The following is an 18,344-nucleotide window of genomic DNA, read 5'->3' as shown; positions in this document are numbered from 1 at the left end:
CGAATTTCTGCGGCATCCCCACAGTGGGAGGTCAACAGGAGAAACTCTCCCATTGACTTCCCTTACTCCTCTGGTGGAGTACCAGAGTCGATGGGGTCACCATCAGTGGTCGATTTAGTGGGTCCTTTCTAGACTTGCTAAATCAAACCATGGGAGGTCGATCTCCAGAGCGTCCATCTTGGGTAAGTGAAAACAAGCCCTTAGGCAAAAATGAGTACACATGCCACAACTGTGGCTGTGGGTGATTAACCAGGGGTTAGTCTACCCTAACATCTGAGCAGTTAGCCAAAGCTTGGAAATAGTTTGTTTGCAGACATGAATTTTTACTGTTGAGACAGTCTGAGTGTGTGTTGGAGACTGTGAATGGAGTACTCAGCAAGGGCAATGGACAACAAGCTGGAGACCTGGAATTAGTGGAAGCAGTGGTCTATGAAGAAAACACCTGTCTCTTAATTGCAAACTAAGGTATGGAGTGGAGTGGTAAGAGTTGGTGTGCCTGTCCTAAATGTTTGGCAGAGGAAGGTTTTTCACATTTATTTTAATGGCCAAGAGTAAGCACATTCAACCTTGTCTGTGATATTTTGCCTAATTATCTTGGAGACAACAATATCTGAATAGAACAGGGGCTTTTGGGGCACATCTACACTGCAGCATTATTTCGAAATAGCCGTGCACGTACACAGCAAGCCATTATTTTGAAACAGTGTCGAGCTGGAGGACTTCTTACTCCAACTCCTGTAACCCTCATTTCATAAGGAGTAAAGGAGGTCGAAGAGTGTTCTTCCTTTGACTTCCTGCTGTGTAGACAGTGCCCAAAGCTGAATTAAGCTATTTCGACTTCATCTGTGCAATTGGCATAGCTGAAGTTGTGTTGCTTACTTCGACTTTTGCCCTGCTGTGTAGACGTGCCCATAGAGTCCTAGACTGTACAGTGAGATGGGACCATCATCATCCTCTCATCTGACCTCCTTTGTAGCCCGTAGTAGAGCTTCATGAGAGGGACTTAGTCTTCCCCGCTATAGTGGGGAACATTGTTGGACCAAAGAACTTGGGTCTGAACTGGGAACTGTATCTCCTAATTTCCCTCCTGACACGCTCGGCAGCTTTGTGAAAGACCCTTCATTTTTCTGTGTTTTCGTTTCTCAGTTTGAAAAATAAGAGATCAATGAACCCCCATTATCACAGGGGTAAATTGAGGCTTTAATTAAAACTGTGAGATTTGGGATGCAAGATGCTATCTGAATGCAAAGCTTTGCTGGAGACATGAAGCAAATCATGGCTTCTGATTGGCAGGAAAGAATTGAGTTGGTCTGCCTGTACTAAAAGCATTAATAAAACTGATCTCTGGAGCAACGTTAACCACTCCCACTGCAGAGGGTGAAGGATGTAACCTGATTGGCTGTAGTGAGTTCAGTGAAACTTGTTAATCAGGAAGTTACTTCTCTGGACATATAACTTAATCGGTCTTTTCAAACTCTGGAGTAAAAGCAACGCTGCAACTTGCTGGCGGTTTCTGCAGTCAGATGTGGAATGCCGTCTACCATTTTACTGTCACAATGAATGTATGTAACAATGCACTTGATGATAGCATGTGTCTGTGAGAATCAGAATAGATTCTTTTCAAAGAATTAAGGCAGACACCTTCATATTCCTGCTTTAGTGAATATCTGCTCAATTTTGTTTAGTGCTGTGCTCTATGAAACTTGTAGCTGGCCTGTACTTATTTGGATTACAGGAGCATTACTTGAAAGGATGCAGCTGGAGAATCAAATTGCAGGCAGCAGAGAATAAAAGATCAAAATGCGTCATATGAGGCAAGGAGTGTCCCTGATTTACCCTTCCTTGGATCTAGAGTGGAAAGTGTACATCAGGCTGGGGAAAGGGTTTTTTTTTTTCGGTTGGGGGCCATTGAGCCACAGAAAAACCATTCAGGGGCTACACACAAGTGAGGCAACATCTAGACTGCAGGCTTTTTTTGGAAGAAGCTTTTCGGGAAGAGATCTTCCAAAAAAACTTCTTCCGAAAGAGAGCATCCATACTGCCAAAGCACATCAAAAAAGCGCTCTGCTTTTTTGAGAGATAGTGTCCACACTGATTGGATGCTATCTCGCATTTCAGCTGTGATTACTATGGACGGAGTGGCCACCAGGGCACCTGTGCTTTTTCCTGGAGGCCTCTTCTTTAGAAAAAAAAACCCTCTTTCCCGTCCACACACGCCTTTTTCCGAAAGAGCTCTTCAGCATAGACATACCCTGAGACGTAAAACAACCCCTCCCTGAACTAACCACGACCGAAAGCAAATCAAAACCCAAGCAAACAAACCTCTGCCTCCAACCTGGCTCCCACTTGCACCACTCAGGGTGCCAGGGCTCATCTTGCATTCCAGCTCCGAGGGAGGCGGGGGTCTTCCGACCCTCAGGGCTTTCCCCTGCAGCGGGACAAGATGGTTCTCTGGCTCCAGCCCTGCGGATCAAGGTAAGCTGGGGGCAGTGTTCCCTTTTCCATCCGTGTGGAATGAATTTTCTTATGGGCGCTAGTATGGAGGTAATGCGCCACCTTCATATTGGTGCCCAGAACAAAACTGACGTGGTGGGGGTGGGGCCAAAGGGTTTGGGGGCGGGGCGGTCAGAGCTGGGGCAGAGGGTTGGGGTGCAGGAGTGTGAGGCCTCTAGCTGGGGGTGCAGGCTCTGGGATGGGGCTAGAGATGAGGGGCTCAGGCCTGGGACAGAGGGCTGGGCATTGACCGGGGGTGCAGGCTCTAGGGTGGGGCTGGGGATAAGGGGCTTGGGTGCAGGGGGGCACTAGGTTTGGAGAAGAGTTCAGGCTGCGGTGCAGAAGAGAATACAGGCTCTAGGCTGGGGGTGTGGGCCTTGGTGGGTCTGGAGATGAGGCTGCAGGAGGATGCTTAGGGATGGGGGGGACTCAAAGTGGGGCAGAGAGTTGGGGCTCGGGCTTATCTGGGTGGCTGCTTGCTGGGGATGCCATAGAGGGTCCGCTTTTCCCCGGCTGCAGCAGCTCTGTGCTGGGAAGGGGCTCCTCCTGCCATTTCTCAGCAGGTTCAGGGCTTGGGGAGAGAGAACTCTCCTTGCTGCAGCCCTGAGCGGGGCTTAATGCACAGCCACACGGCCCCACAGCTTAAGGGCCGCGGGCCTGTGGAAGCTTTGCGTTAGTTCTGTTGTCATGTGGGAGCTGAAATGGCAGAAAGCCCCCAGTGTCAAGGTGAAGGGGCACCCTGGCATTTGCACCTACCGTTCCTTAATGCACAGACCTTCAGCTGTGAAAAGCTTAGAAAAGTGCCAATAGTTAGTGTGACGTGCTTTTGCAAGCCCCGGAGTTTGAGATATTTTTAAAGTAGGATCCCAGCACAATTGTCTCTTAACAGGCAGCACAGAAGTGGGTCAGGGATCTGCACAGAAGCATTGGCTCAGAGACAGTCCTGTGAGTTTATTTCCATGGGCCCAAGGGAGATAGTTAACCTGATCGATATCTCAGAGGGGGAGCCGTGTCAGTCTGTAATATAAAAAAACTTAAACAACAAGTGGTTCTGTAGCACCTTAGAGGAAATAGAGAAGGTATCAGGAGCGTTCGTGGGGACAACCCACTTCTCATACTCCATTTACCGAAGAAGTGGGTTGTGCCCATAAAAGCTCATGATACCATCTATATTTTTTTTAGTCTTTTCGGTGCTTCAGATTCACTTCTTTTTTAAGTTTTTATTTTTTCCAATCAGTATCTGTTTGCAAAGCTCTGTTGGGTGGGGACAGTGTAGGAGCAAATGTGCTGAAATTCAGAAGCATGGAGAATTAAGGATTACGAAAGCCTTGTCTATACTAACCCCCACTGTTGATCTACTTCAGCTACACAAATAATGTAGCTGACGTCATCATTCCCTCTAGCCATTTTCCCTCCCCCATGAGCTTTCTTGGGTGATCGCCTGTAACTGCACCTGCTTTGCCATCCATGGGGAGCCCAGCATCCCTCGTCCTCCTGCAGCCTTCTCAGGACTCCCACGCTGAGTGTTCTGCCACCAGGTTGATGCTGTACTTGGATGAGAGACCAAGGAACGCTTGGAATGCTGCAGGAGCGATGGAGGTGGCACTTTCTCCTTGGATCCTGTATTGCATCAGCGCCCACCCATAGCGGTAAGCAGGGCTGCCCTGCTGCAGAATGCTGTGAGGCTTCAGACAGAGACCCAAAGCACCGGTGGCTATTAAAGATTCTGCTGCATCTTTTTTCCTCTATAAAAGTAGGAGAATTAACCCCATTGTCTTCCTCCTAACCCAGAATGACTTGCAAATGCGCCTGCAATTTTGAGCGCCACACAGCCCCATATGGGCAGGTTGTATTTGGCTTCGTAGTGAGTTTTTCATTGCAAGCACAGCTTGGTTAATAATCTCCGGTTTCCTGGTATGGACACTTCTTGTAAACTGGGTTGCTGAGCTGTGTCTGTGTGACAAGCTCAGGCCAGAATGGACATGACATGTTTCTTCCCAATTGGTGTTCAGAAAAGAGGCCTCAACCTAATTGGGTCAATGATAAATGTTTAATATTAACAGCCTTGCATAACGACGCGTGTTCCAGTTTTTGCAATGCTTTCCTGGGGGCTGTTTGTAACTGTAATTCTAATAATCCATATGAGCAGAAAACTCAATTTTTGCCAGTCTTTAGCTTTGTTAAATGAAAATTTGGTACAGCTGAGGAAGAGCTAAAACTGGCCTCTTAATTCTGTGTATTTGTGTACTGATATGACTCAGTCTAACAAGATATTTGCCACTTTATGGGTACGTCTACACTACCACACTATTTCGGGATACCAAAGTATCCCAAAATAGCTAGCCCGCGTATTCACAGCAAGCCCGTTATTTCGATATATAACGGAACAGGCTTGCTATTCCAACGTCCCTGTAAACCTCATTCTACGAGGCATAAGAGACTTTTTGGAATAGCGGGTTATTTCAAAATTTGGTACAGCGTAGACAGCCCCAAATGATGAAATAAGCTATTTCAAAATAACATCGAAATAAGATATGCAATTTGCATAGATCAAATTGTGTATCTTATGTTGAGTTACAGTGCTGTGTAGATGCACCCGATCTTTCTCTCTCTTGCAGACTGTGCAAACCCATGGAGTTGAAAGCAGTCACAAAATGCTTTTCCCTTTAGTGGCATGAGGGCTTGCTCCTCTATTTCCAGTGAAGGGAAGCCACCATCAAGGTGCCCTGTCCAGTGGCCCCGTGACATGGGCTAACTTCATATTTTCTGTGTGAATCACCATAGCACCTAGACACCGCAGTCCTCACCTGCATGCTGGTTCTGTAAGAGAATAGGGCTGCATTTGCTGTAGTGGGCTCACATTTTCTCTGTAAAATAAATACACTACAGTATACCCTACCATCTGGCTGGAGTTCCAGCCAGACCCACATGGGGGGAGGGGCGGGGTGGATTTTAAATACTCATTAAGCATTTCCCCTCTATCTCTGACCATGTGGGAGCAGCACGGTGTTCAGCCTGCCAGCTGATGACTAGCGGCCCAGTGGGCTAATTCTGCATGATTAGCTTTTTGGCAATGGGGTTACGAGTGGTGGGAAAGCTTTTAATTAAAAAAACAGAGAGAGAGAGAAAGAAAGAGAGAGACTGATTTATATTTAAACCCTGAGCTTTGCTCCTTCCCTTCCTGGAACTGGCCTGCTGGGGAAAAGGGGGCGGGGGGCGGATGCAGTGCATCCCACACTGAAAACCTGGGTAGTGAGATAGAACTGAATTGCAAGGAACTAAGGCTACGTCTATACTGCCCTGTAGCTCAACATGAGATACGCAATTTGAGCTTTGCAAATGGTGTATCTTATTTCGATCTTATTTCGAACTGGCTTATTCCGTCATTTGGCGCTGCCTACACAGCATCACGTTTTGAAATAACCCGCTATTCCGAAACGTCCCTGATGCCTCGTGGAATGAGGAGTAACAGTTAATCCGAACTAAGGACTTAGTTCGAATTAACTTAAACTGCCACGTGTAGCCACGGGCAGATTGTTCGGACTAAGGGGGATTTAAAAATGGCGGGTGGATGGGAACATGCAAATAAAGCCCGGGATATTTAAATCCCGGGCTTCATTTGCAACTCCGGTTCCCTGATTTGCCTACCTAGCTCGAATTAACGAGCTAGTGTAGACATACCCTCAGGGTGTGTCTAGACTACAGGGTTTTGTCGACAAAACTATACCTGCATCTACACTGCTGCTGAGTTCTGTCGACATAACGTTAACAGAGCTCAGCAGTTTTGTCGACAGCTGTAAACCTCATTCTATGAGGAATAACACCTTTTGTCGACAGAGTTCTGTCGATAGAAGGCGTTATTGCATCTACACTGTCCTTTGTGTCTACACTGTCATGTCAACAAAGCAGCTTGCTTTGTCGACAGAACTGGCTGTAGTCTAGATGCTCTTTGTTGACAGAAGCTTTGTCGACAGTATCTGTCGACAAAACTTCTGTCGACAAAAGCCTGTAGTGTAGATGTACCCACATTATGGTTATGCCAGTATTTGCATGTCCCCACTCTATGGCTATGTCTACACTGCATTGTTGTTTTTTTTGTGTGGAAGAGGATATGCAAATGGTGCGCTCATTTGCATATCTTCTTCCGATTCTTTTTGCGGAAGAGGTTTTGCCTCTAAAAAGCCCCGTGTAGACGGGGCCCTTTGTCAGAAAAAAACCCATTTTTGCAAGATCCCTTTTTCCTCAAAAATTGAGGTTTACAGTATCTCTGTCGGCAGGGATCTGACCAAGGGCTGTTGTTTTTAAAACTGAGAATTAAATCAATATCAGTGCTATATGCAGTACTTCATGAGCTGGACACTGGATGAAATATCACCATGAAGGATCCTTGGACTGGAAGACCTCCTGAGATTCCCTCCAATTGGAGTATTTTATGATTCGTTAATGACTGATGTTTGTGAGGGTATTATGATGTATCTCTGCCATTTGTATTATCTAGGAGATGCTAGGCCAAGGAATGTTGCTCTCAGGGCTAGGGGTGGGGCTAGCCGGGCAGCTGCCCGGGGTGCCAATCTATGGGGGGTGCCTGATGGCAGCTGTAAGGGGCGCCGTGCACCCAGGGCCGGGGGCTGTGCAGTGCTCCTTAGAGCTGCAATCAGGTGCCGCACACCCGATTGCAGCTGTAAGGTGTGCAGCGCGCCGGGGGCGGGGCCACGCATGCACCATGCGCCTGCTGCCTGGGATGCAGGAGTGGCTCGAGCCGGCCCTTGTTGCTCTTGTAGAGACTTTTGCCCCTACTAATGCTCTCAAGAGTTGGAGAGACCCTTCGATTAGTGCCATAAACATTTTATAATAAAAATCTTACGTGCGTTGCGTAGGAAAGAATTACCAGAAGCAGATGGTGGAACAGTAACTGAATAGGAATTGGCAGCAAACATGAGCAACTCTAGTTTTGTCAAGGCAGGGAATGGGAAAAGAAATAATCAGCGCATACCACTTTGCATTAATCATGGGGAAACTCTTCATTCACCGGAGGGCCTCCCAAATCTAGTCTTTGGCAGGCTTGCATGTCAATTAATACTGTCAAGGACTTTATCTAGTACAATGCCTGTTGGCATAATGTGAACTCCTGTGTGGAGAAGGCATTGTCAATCTCAAACAGCATCTCTCTTCTTTCCCTCTTGATTTTCCTGTATGGAAAGAGCCAGTTACCACACTAGAAAGATTACTCACTAGTAAGTTATGCGCGTTCCCTATGAGTTTTGAGAGAATAGCAAGGATGCAATTAAGTTCATCCGTATTAGCATTAAACCCAAAAGCAACCAAGTAAAAATATAGCTGAGCAATAATCCCACAAGAGCATGGAACTGGAGAAACTTCAGCAGCATGCTTAATTCAGGCCTCTTGCACGTGTGGCTTTTGACACAGGATATTTTGATGCTGAGTAGTAGCTGGCTGGCAGATAGAAATAGTGTATAAGTGACACGCAAACTAGTTAGAGTAATGTCTATGGAAAGATCCTCTTGGATTTAATAGAACGGTATCGTCATCATCGAACTCCTAAACTAGCCTGAGAAGATTGATGGTCCAGTAGCTAGATGGGGGCTCTGGAGATCCTGGTTCACTTCACTTAGTTTCTCTTGACCTCAGTTTCCCCATCTGTGCAATGGGGATGGGGGGGAATAGCACTTCTCTGCCTCATTGGTTGTCGTAAAGGTAAATACATTGAAGATTATGAAGTCCTCTGATACTATATAAAGACATAGGAAGCCACGTAAAGACCAAAGGGGGAAGGAACCAGTAACACTTTGTAGTGCAAGATTTTCAAAATTATCTCATTCGCTTTCAGTAGGACATATGCTCCTGAATTAGTTAGGCACTTTTGAAAATCTGTCTCTATTTTTAAGGCTCTCGATTTTAGAATTCACTGGGGTCAACAGGAATCCTTTTCATAGACTCCACTGGGCCATAGGTTTCTGCAGTTATAGAAGCTTGTTCCAATGACATTCTATTGGTTGTGTTGCTATTAAATTCTGAAGGTCACTAATTGGAACAACTGATATCAACATGTTCCCAGACCAGGTAACTGTAAACAGCATGTAGGACAATATTGGGCTAACTGACTTTCAATGAGACCCTATTAAGGGTAGCAGGATCAGAATCTTCCCCTCTCTTTACCTTTTTGCAGCGTCTGCATAGTTCCATGGGTCTTTAAAAAGAACAAATAAAAGTGCAAATTTTCTTTTAAAAGTATCAGTGCCAGTTGACCAATGCTCATGAGCAGCCCTGCACTGCTGTGTGAGAGAGATTGGGTAGGAACATCTTACAAGAAACAGGAACATTCATCAGCACCAAGACGTCTGAGGGATTGGTGGGAGAATGGGAAAGGTATCATGGCAGGTACTTTGACAGTGTTCTAAATCAATAATGTTCTAAATTAACAGTGTTCTAAATCAATTGTGACACAATAGTGTAAACGACCTCTTTCTACCCCATTTAATTCAGTACCTGAAGATTCCTAGCATGAGCAGACATTTGGAAGTATCTGAGAGGATCTCGCCAGGTTTCCACAGCTGCTTTCAGCTACAATCCTGGGCTAAAAGTCATAGACTGTGATAGGATCTTTGTGTCTTTGCAATGGGGAAAGCTTTCTGGGACATAATAGCACTTCTGGAGCAATGGAATTTATATAGGTAAAGGAATGGGTGAACAGAGCAGTAATCATGGGGGAAATGACTGGAATACAGGCAGATTACAGAGGGAAGTGTCCCTTTAAAACCGATGGAACTCCAGGAGAAAGGTTTGTGTAGAGAAGCTGGAATGATGCTATTTTTCCTGACTCTAAATCCTGTAGCATGGATGATTTTACACACACTGTGTTGTGCCCGCCAGATCCTGCATGGCACTTTGGCAATCGGCAGCTTTGACTGATGTGCACTTTAAAGCGCACTGAACGGCACTTGCTGTCAGCCTCCCACAAGTGAATCTTCATTCCCTGTCTTTTATTCAGGGATCAGAAAGTGTATTCTGTAGTGGAAGGTAATTTCATCATGCCTTATGGAACACACTGAGATGCCAGAACTAAAGAGCTTGAATTATTGGCTGCAGATGAAGATACCTGGCAACTGTAACCCTCTTCCTGTTCATGTCCTGATCCTCATTTCTGCAAATTGATTCATTATTGGCCAATGCTGATTAATGCATGTGAATAAATGTAATTCCATGGGGTGTCTGGACTGGTTACTTCTGGCTGTGTGGTGCGTGATTTATTGTTCACGGTGGGATGCAAACACGGGTCAGAATCACAGGCATCCAGTCCTTCCTGTGTAGGTAACTGGAGGTGGCAGGAAGGCATCCTGTTTAGGTTCTGGGTAGATAGGATGTTGATCTTATTTGAATTCTGGTGAGGAAAAAGTTGAGAGCAGATCTAAATCACACTAGAGCAGTGGTCCCCAACGCAGTGCCTGTGGGTGCCATGGCGCCCTCCAGGGCATTTATGTGCACCCGCCTAGTGAGCAGGGCTGGCCTGAGCCATTCTTGCACCCCGGGCCCTGGGCACCTGGCGCATGCCCCGTCCCCGCCCCCGGGCGCCCGGCAGCCCCAAAAGGTTGGGGACCACTGCACTAGAGTGTTCCCGCTCTTTAATGGCATGGTTGAAATGCTTTGAAAACAGCAAATTCTGTTGGTGGTGGACAAATACCCTTGTCTGTACCTTAACCCCAGGCATAGCCATTCCCTCAGGGCAGATGCAGACAAACCCCTGTTAATGGAAATGGCTGTGAATAGCAATGAAAGGACACAAACACTTGTGACTCCAAATGGATGCTGCTGAGTGCTGTGAGGGATGGCATTCACTCAACACAGTGCGTCTCCAAGGGGGACAACGCCTCTAGGCTCTACCACAATGTGAATGTCAAATAATTCTGCCTACAGTCAATAGAATAAAGCAGAAAAGAGCTCTCCCGGTGAGAACTGATGGCAAACGGTGCCTTCTTTGGTGCATAAAACTTAACATTGGATGTGGCGCCCTGGTGGTTTGAAAGTGAACTGGAAGGAGTGTGTATTTAAGTGTTTTATGTTCCTCTGAGCCTCTCGAAGATGGGAGGGGGAAGTCTTGGGGGGGGGGGGGGGGCGTGTTGGTATGTTTACTTTGTTTTCTTTATAGTTGGCCATAATGCCAACTAGCCACTCTTAATATTAGTTGAACTAAAAATACTTTATAAAGGCAACCAGATGCTGCAAAAGCTGAAGAATTATTTGCTCCATGTTGCTGATGTGTTGGGTCCTGGACCCTGTGTGAAAATGCTGTGATGTTCTACTAACTTGGAAGACAGGTGGAGCATCTCTAGGGCAGGAGACCTTGCAAGGTGGAAACTTCAGGCAAAACCCTTTTTAGACGGTAAAGGAAAAGGTGATCAGTTTTGGACACTAAAGGTACGTCTACACAGCAGCGTTATTTTGGAATAACTCATGTTATTCCAAAATAACATAACGTGTGTCTACACTACAAGCCTTTATTTCAAAATAATGTTAAGCTGGAGGACTTCTTACCCTGATGCCTACTAACCCTCATTTCATAAGGAGTAAGGGAAGTTAAGGGAAGAGTGTACACAATTGACATGGCTGAGGTTATGTAGCTTAATTCGATTTTAGCCCTATGGGGGCATTTCTGGGTTTGTTGAAAGAAGGGTGAGGACTTTGCGTAATCAGAATCTGCTTGACTTACCTATTGCACAGGCTTTGGCCTCTCTCAGCTGTTCAAAAAGGCAGCTTTGGAAGACTGCTCCTATTTTTCCATCTCACAATCTGTTGAGGATTTGAAATAGAAACAAACGCAGGGCCATCCTTACCCATACACAGAATATGCAGTTGTGTAGGGCACCTGAAAATGTGGGGCACTTCTGGGTCTTAATGTCCACCCTCCTGTCTCTTCCTGTCCCTGTTCTGTGGCTGTTTCCTTTGGAGAGGAAAGAGAAACAACCTGCTAGACCAATTAGAAGACATTGAACCTGGGAAAGAGCCATTCAAGTGGCAATGAAGCCATTTAACAGGCATTTGCCAACCCCAGGTCCATACCGTCAGTTTCTGAATGTACTGTGTTAGTCGACAGGACCTGAGTTTAACATTTGTTTGGAAAATATTTAATTAGTGTGTGGCTGAAGATTATAAAATCACAGCTCTAAAAAATTGCCCTCCTCCCCACCTGCCAAGGGGCATAGGGACAACAATTTAATAGTACTGCATACGGCCCCATATGTCCTAAGGATGGCCCTGAGCAAATGGCATTGGCAGAAGTCTGATGTTCCTAATCACCCAACTCAGGCAGGCAGATGAAACTGGCCATGTGGTCAATGTAGCTGAGCAGTGGAAACTGAAACCAGCATCTATACATCCATAAAGTTTCCCATCTGATCTACCAAGCTCAGCTGATCTTTGGGAACGTTCATAGTGAAGGGACGTTCCACTGGTCTGGATTGGTGTCGGGACTGTGTCATTACTATTCCCTGCTTTGTAAAACACTCAGCTTCCATTCCAGGACCTCACTAGCTCAGCTGGACTTACACCATGTCACTGCAGGGGAAAGACACCTTTCGCTTTTCACCTGTTTACGTGGTAGAAGTAGGGGATGCGTTTTCAGGTCCACAAATCAGATTTTTGCAAGGACCACCTAAGAGAGCTGAGAAGGTGATTGCCCATCACTGCTGGCACCACAAAGAGGGGAAGAAAAAGAAATGAGTCTGGGGGGAAAGCTGCAAGTCCTGTTTAACTCTGAACAATAATTGTGGTGAAGTTTAGATCCCTGATATACATTGGCATCTAATAGCTTCCATTAGTTAGGTCCAGTTTTTTTGCAGTTGAGGATTTTCCAGAGCCTGTACACTTCCTTGCAGGAGGCATAAGGGATCTGTTGAAAAAGGCTTTCTTTCTCGACAGATCCCCCTCTAGACTGCCACTTTTTGCCGACAAAGTGCTGAGTCTGCAAAACGTGGCGGCCATTTTTATGCAAATTAGACATCGGATATTTAAATCCCCGCCTCATTTGCAATGTCGACCTGCCTAATCTGCATCCCTCTGCCAACAGAGGGATGCAGTCTAGACATACCCCATGTGTATTAGTTACCTTCAGTAATTAACTCATAAAGTCTTGTCAGTGGAAGTGAAAATTGCTTCCCTCTCTGCCCCAAGGATAATGGCTAAATTACCCAGTCGGATGGGCAAGGGTTTCCCAAAATAAGCTGAGCCCAAATGTCACTTATGCAGCTGTTAACCCAGTTAGGGGCAGCTGTGGATGTTTCATGCCTGCCTTGCTACAAATCTTCCATACAGAATTGGAAGATTTCTTCCTCAATACCAAAGGTTGACTTGAGGTTCTGGTACAGCATTTGGGAAATGCCTGCTTGTCCAGTAGTGGTGGAGATCCCTATGGTTCTTAGAAAACTGTAACAAAACTATTGTAACTGTGCACAGTGCACTCATGAACTGGAAATGGGATGTGAGAGACTTGGATACTGTTCCTGGCTCTGACACTGACCTTGGGGAAGCCACTTTCTTTCTCTGTGCCCATGTTTCCCCAACAGACAGCCTCTGCTCCCCAAAGCTTACTCTGTGTGTGTGTGTGTGTGTGTGTGCGTGCGCACACGCGCATACGTGCATAACTTCCAGCACAAGAGGGCTTGATCATAGCTGGCGGTGCTGGATGCTTCTGTAGTACTACTGCTGTTATCCATCTGGCTTAATTAAGTACAGGGTAGTGTGCTGTGGCTTGGTGTTATCCTCAAAGAGTGCCACAGCACTGCTCAGAGGGGTGCATAAACAGGAGGGCGAGCATGGCTCAGAGGAAGCGTGCGTGATGGGGACGGCTCAAATGAAAGACAACACCCTCGTCCATCTAAATGGCTGCAGGAAGGGAACCAGAAAACACTCCCAGGGTGTGTCTAGACTACAGCTCTCTGTCGACAGAGAGATGTAGATTAGGCATGTCGAAATTGCTAATGAAGCCGGGATTTAAGTATCCGGTGCCTCATTAGCATAAACATGTCCGCCACTTTTTTAAAAAAAAAACCGGCAGTCTAGACGCGGACGTGTTGAAACTAAAGCCTTTTTCGACAGATCCTGTATTCCTCAAAAAATGAGGTTTATAGGATCTGTCGAAAAAGGCTTTAGTTTCGACAGATCCGCGACTAGACTGCCTTTTTATTTTCCGAAAAAACTCCATTTTGAAAAAAACCCAGTGGCCATGTTTATGCTCATGAGGTGTGGGATATTTAAATCCTGGCTTCATTAGCAATTTCGACGTGCCTAATCTACATCTCTCTGTCGACAGAGAGGTGTAATCTTAGATACACCCCCATAGACTCTGGTGCACTAAAACCATAGTTTTACAGAGGGAGTTTGATGTGAAATGGTACCAGTGGCTCAAAGTCGCACAGCCAATAAATGGCAGACAGGTGGGGAACCCATGGTTTCTTGACTCCGTGTTCACATCAAAGGAGCGCATGGCCTCCCAAGCTGTGCTACGTCTGCCTAAGAGCCATAGGAGTATTTTCATGGTTTCTTTGCCTGCATGGGAGAAGGCTCATCTTCATCATTCTCCTGCTGTTTGCAATTCAGATGGACAGGTTCTTAGCAGCAGCTCAGTGCTGCAATGGTTAATTGTCCAGGAAGAGTGACATGTAGATTAAATGGACAAAATGTGCAGGGTTAATTAGCATGCCATGCTAGAACTGTGCAAAGTCATTTACAGATATCTGACAGAGCCGCTGCCTGACGAGAGGGCAAATTCAGTGAATGTCTAGATGAAAGATGGAGGGAATAGGATATAAAAGCAAGTATTTGCTAATCTAAGGTCATGGGAACCTAGGAAAGAGATTCATTAAATGATGTATACGATTAACAGTATCAGGGGTAGCTGTGTTAGTCTATATCCACAAAAATGAGGCATCCAGGGGCACCTTAAAGATGAAGGGCACATCTACACAGCAGGACAAAAGTCAAATTAAACTACACAACTTCAGCTATGTCAATTGCGTAGCTGAAGTTGAAATAATGTAATTTGGTTTTTGGCGCTGTCTACACAGCAGGAAGTCACAGGAAAGACATTCTTCCTTTGACTTCCCTTACTCCTCATGAAATAAGAGCTACGGAAGTTGGAGTAAGAAGTCCTCCAGCTCAAAATTATTTTGAAACAATGGCATGATGTGTAGACGCGCACTTTGTTATTTCAAAATAACGTCAGTTATTCCGAGATAACGCTGCTGCTTAGATGTACCCTAACAGATTTATTTGTTCATAAGCTTTTGTGGGTAAAAGCCACTTCATCAGATGCATGGAGCAGAACTGATAGAGGCAGGGATATATATACTAGCACACCAGATGAAGGGAGTTACCTTATAAGATAGTGCTAATGAGGTCAATTCAGTGCTGGTGGATGTGGCCCACCTAGGTGGATGTGGATGCGGAAGTGTGAATACCGAGAGAGAGAACATTTCTTTTGTAGTGAGACAGCCATTCCCAGTCTCAATTCAATAGCGTCAAGTTTGCAAATGAAATGCAGCTCTGCAGTTTCTCTTGCCGTCTGTGTCTGAAGTGTTGAAGGATGGCCATGTTTAAATCTGTTACTGAGTGTCCAGGGAGATTGAAGTGCTCTCCTCCGGGTTTCTGTATGTTACCATTCTCGGTGTCTGATTTGTGCCTATTTATTCTTTTGCATAGAGACTGCCCAGTTTGGCCAGTGTACATGGCAGAGGCGCATGCTGGGTTATATCACATTAGCAGATGTGAACATAAGAACGGCTGTACTGGGTCAGACCAAAGGTCCATCTAGCCCAGTAGCCTGTCTGCCGACAGTGGCCAGCACCAGGTGCCCCAGAGGGGGTGGACCGAAGACAATGAACAAGCGATTTGTCTCCTGCCATCCCTCTCCAGCCTCTGACAAACAGAGGCCAAGGACACCATTTTATCCCCTGGCTAATAGCCTTTTATGGACCTAACCTCCATGAAATTATCTAGTGTCTCTTTAAACTCTATTATAGTCCTAGCCTTCACAGCCTCCTCTGGCGAGGAGTTCCACAGGCTGACTACACGCTGTGCAGGTAAGTCCCTCACAGCATGGCTGATGCAGCGAGGTCCTATGATAGTGTCGCTTCAGAAGATATGCAGGCAGATTTGGCAGTGTCTAGCAGGCATAGGTTCCTGGGTTCGTGTTTCTATAGTGTGGTGTGTAGTTGCTGATGAGTGTTTGCTTAAGTTTGGGGGGTTGGCCTATGAAGACTGGTTTGTCTCCAAGGTCTGTGAGAGTGAGGGATTGGTCTCTAGCCTAAGTTGTAGATCTTGGACAATGTGCTGGAAAGGTTTGAATAGGGGACTGTAGGTGATGGCCAGTGGTGTTCTGTTATTTTCCTTGTTGGGCCTGTCCTGTAGTAGGTGACGTCTGGATACCTGTTTGGTTCTGTCAGTCTGTTTCCTCACTTCCCCATCTGGGCATTGTCGTTTTAAGAATGCTCATTAGAGATCCTGTAGAGGTTTGTGTCTGTCTGAGGGACTGGAGCAAATGCAGTTGTATCTTAAGTCCTGGCGTAGATAATGGATCGTGTGGTATGTCCTGGATAGAAGATGGAGACACATAAACATGTTTAACAGTGTTTCTGTAACCTCCATGCACCTTTCTATACAATAAATTATTCAGTGAGATACATAAAAATATATTGATCTTAGTTCACCAATGGTTTGCAATCTCTGGGGTAGCAAGGTATTGTGGAAGTGCAGAGTCGTTTTCTCCTGCAGTGACTTGTGCTGCGCGTGTGTTTCTCTAGTTCCTTTTGGTGCAAAACCCAAACCAGAATGCTCTAGCCAAACCTGCCTGAGAACAGGGCAGCTGAGCTGCCGTACTGACCTGCTGTGCTGCCATTCAGAACCAAGTGTGGGTCTGCCACATCTGCAGTTATTTAATGAGGAGACTGCAAATGTGTAGGTCCAAGACTGAGGCTACGGCTACACTGCCAATTTTTTTGCAGAAGAGGATATGCAAATCACGCTCTCATTTGCATATCTTCTTCCCAATCTTTTTACGGAAGAGGTTTTGCCGATAAAAAGCTCCGTGTAGATGGGGCTGTTTGTCAGAAAAAAAACCCTTTTTCGCAATATCCTGCAAACTTCGATGTTTGAGGAATAAGGAATCTTGTGAAAAAGGGTTTTGTTTTCCAACAAATGGCCCCGTCTACATGGGGCTTTTTATCGGCAAACCCTCTTCTGCAAAAAGAATCAGAAGAAGATATGCAAATGAGAGTGCTATTTACATATCCTTCTCTGCAAAAAAAAGGCAGAGTAGCCATAGCCTTATGAGAGCCCCAAAGCAGGGGGTACATGTTTTCAGAAGGAAAGAGTCCTGTCTAGTTGAACTTTTCATTGGGCCACATGAAGAGATGGGACAAGTCTTGAAACAAGCGTTTCCCCAGTGACTTCCTAACCCTTAGCCAGCGACAGGGCATGACGAATGCTACTGAAGTGGACGGAGTATCCTCCTCTTAAGACAAGCTATCCCAAAGGTGACAGAGAAGAGAATACAGGATATTACATGCTCTGCTGAGGCCTGCTTTCCCCCCTTTAATCTGTTCCATCTGTCTAAGGTACCTAGGTTCACAGTGCCAGGCTGCCTCCCAGATACTTGGAAATATTATTTGTATCTTTTACTTCTTTTTTGTTCCTAACCTGTAGGAGGAACAGCTTGATTAGCTTGGCTCCTGTAGACTGGTGTGAGTCAGGAGGATGCGTGTTTAGACCTTATTTGAGGGGGAAACTACATGGAATAAATGAGACCTCCGGTTAGCTCTGAACGATTTCTGAGCTCACTGCAGGGGCAGGCTGGGCTCACGACTGTTCTGTACATTGAGTTTGTTGGATGTGTGAGCAGCAAGCCAGTCTGGCCTAGCTACAAACCCGCGCCCACACTGAGGGTCCAGAATTCCAGCTCATGCCGTGCTGGGGTTCGTTTTAGGCGTAAGGCTTTGTCGTGACTAGAAAAAAAGACACATTTAGCTCAGGCTCAGCAAACGTGGTTTAGCTAATCCCAAGATGAACCTGAACACTCTTCTGAGGGGCCAGAGGGGAAGGAATACAGAGGTCAGAGTTAAACAATCTATATAAAGCAGCAATGGGCATGTGAGGCTAATGAGTAGGTCACATGAGTGGCCCTCCTGCATCTCAGTGGGCCGTAAGGTTGTCGGGATTAGGACCGTCTCCCAGGATAGGGTAATTTTGCTAACTGCGCTTCTGTACCTAGAATTTGCGGGGTGCGCTGATTGAACTGTAGCAGCACTTTGATTGGATGCAGAGGGAGCACCCGGCGCTCATAGTCAACGTGCGCAATCGGCACGCACCTCCCTTCGCGTGTCCTGGCTTTATGTGCGTGCCACTTTAGGAATGCTGGTAGGAAAAAACATTGTGCAGATGGAAACCAGCAGAATCTGCGTGTGGGCAACGGTAAACAAAATGTCTCGCGGGCCGCACATAGAACGGGAAAAGGACCAACACGAGGAGGAGACTTTAGTATTTTGAAGGGAGAGATTCTTTAAGCACTCCCCGGTTTCAGTTTACCTTTGAAGGTACACATGAACCTCTTTAATCCGGCAACCCAAACAGCGTATGCCAGATTAAAGAACTTTCAGGGCCAGGAAGGGCACGGCGGGGTCTGGGCATGAGGGGGAGAAAGGTGGGGTGTTTACCTGGTGCCACACATGTATCTCCGGGCTCCCCGCCTGTGCCAGGCATCACCCCAGCCACTATGGAAGTAGCAGAGAAAAGTCTGAGGAGAAGTTTGTCGCTCTGCTGTTCTCTTAGCCGGGAGGAAGAAGAAC

The 18,344-nt window shown here is 46.2% G+C and overlaps 1 protein-coding gene across 1 annotated transcript in view; it reads left to right on the top strand.

The window, feature by feature from the left end:
• SPNS3 (SPNS lysolipid transporter 3, sphingosine-1-phosphate (putative)) overlaps positions 1-10,012 on the top strand; it is a 112,674-nt gene extending 102,662 nt beyond the window's left edge. The window contains exon 13 of the transcript XR_012896993.1: positions 9,503-10,012. The gene's annotated coding sequence lies outside the window, so the exon portion shown is untranslated. The remainder of the gene's footprint in view (positions 1-9,502) is intronic.
• The last annotated feature ends 8,332 nt before the right edge of the window (positions 10,013-18,344 follow it).

Source organism: Pelodiscus sinensis, chromosome 21, assembly GCF_049634645.1.
Source record: "Pelodiscus sinensis isolate JC-2024 chromosome 21, ASM4963464v1, whole genome shotgun sequence".
Taxonomy (NCBI): Eukaryota; Metazoa; Chordata; order Testudines; family Trionychidae; genus Pelodiscus; species Pelodiscus sinensis.
Note: the sequence above shows the minus strand (reverse complement) of the source record. Positions and strands in the feature narration are given on the sequence as shown.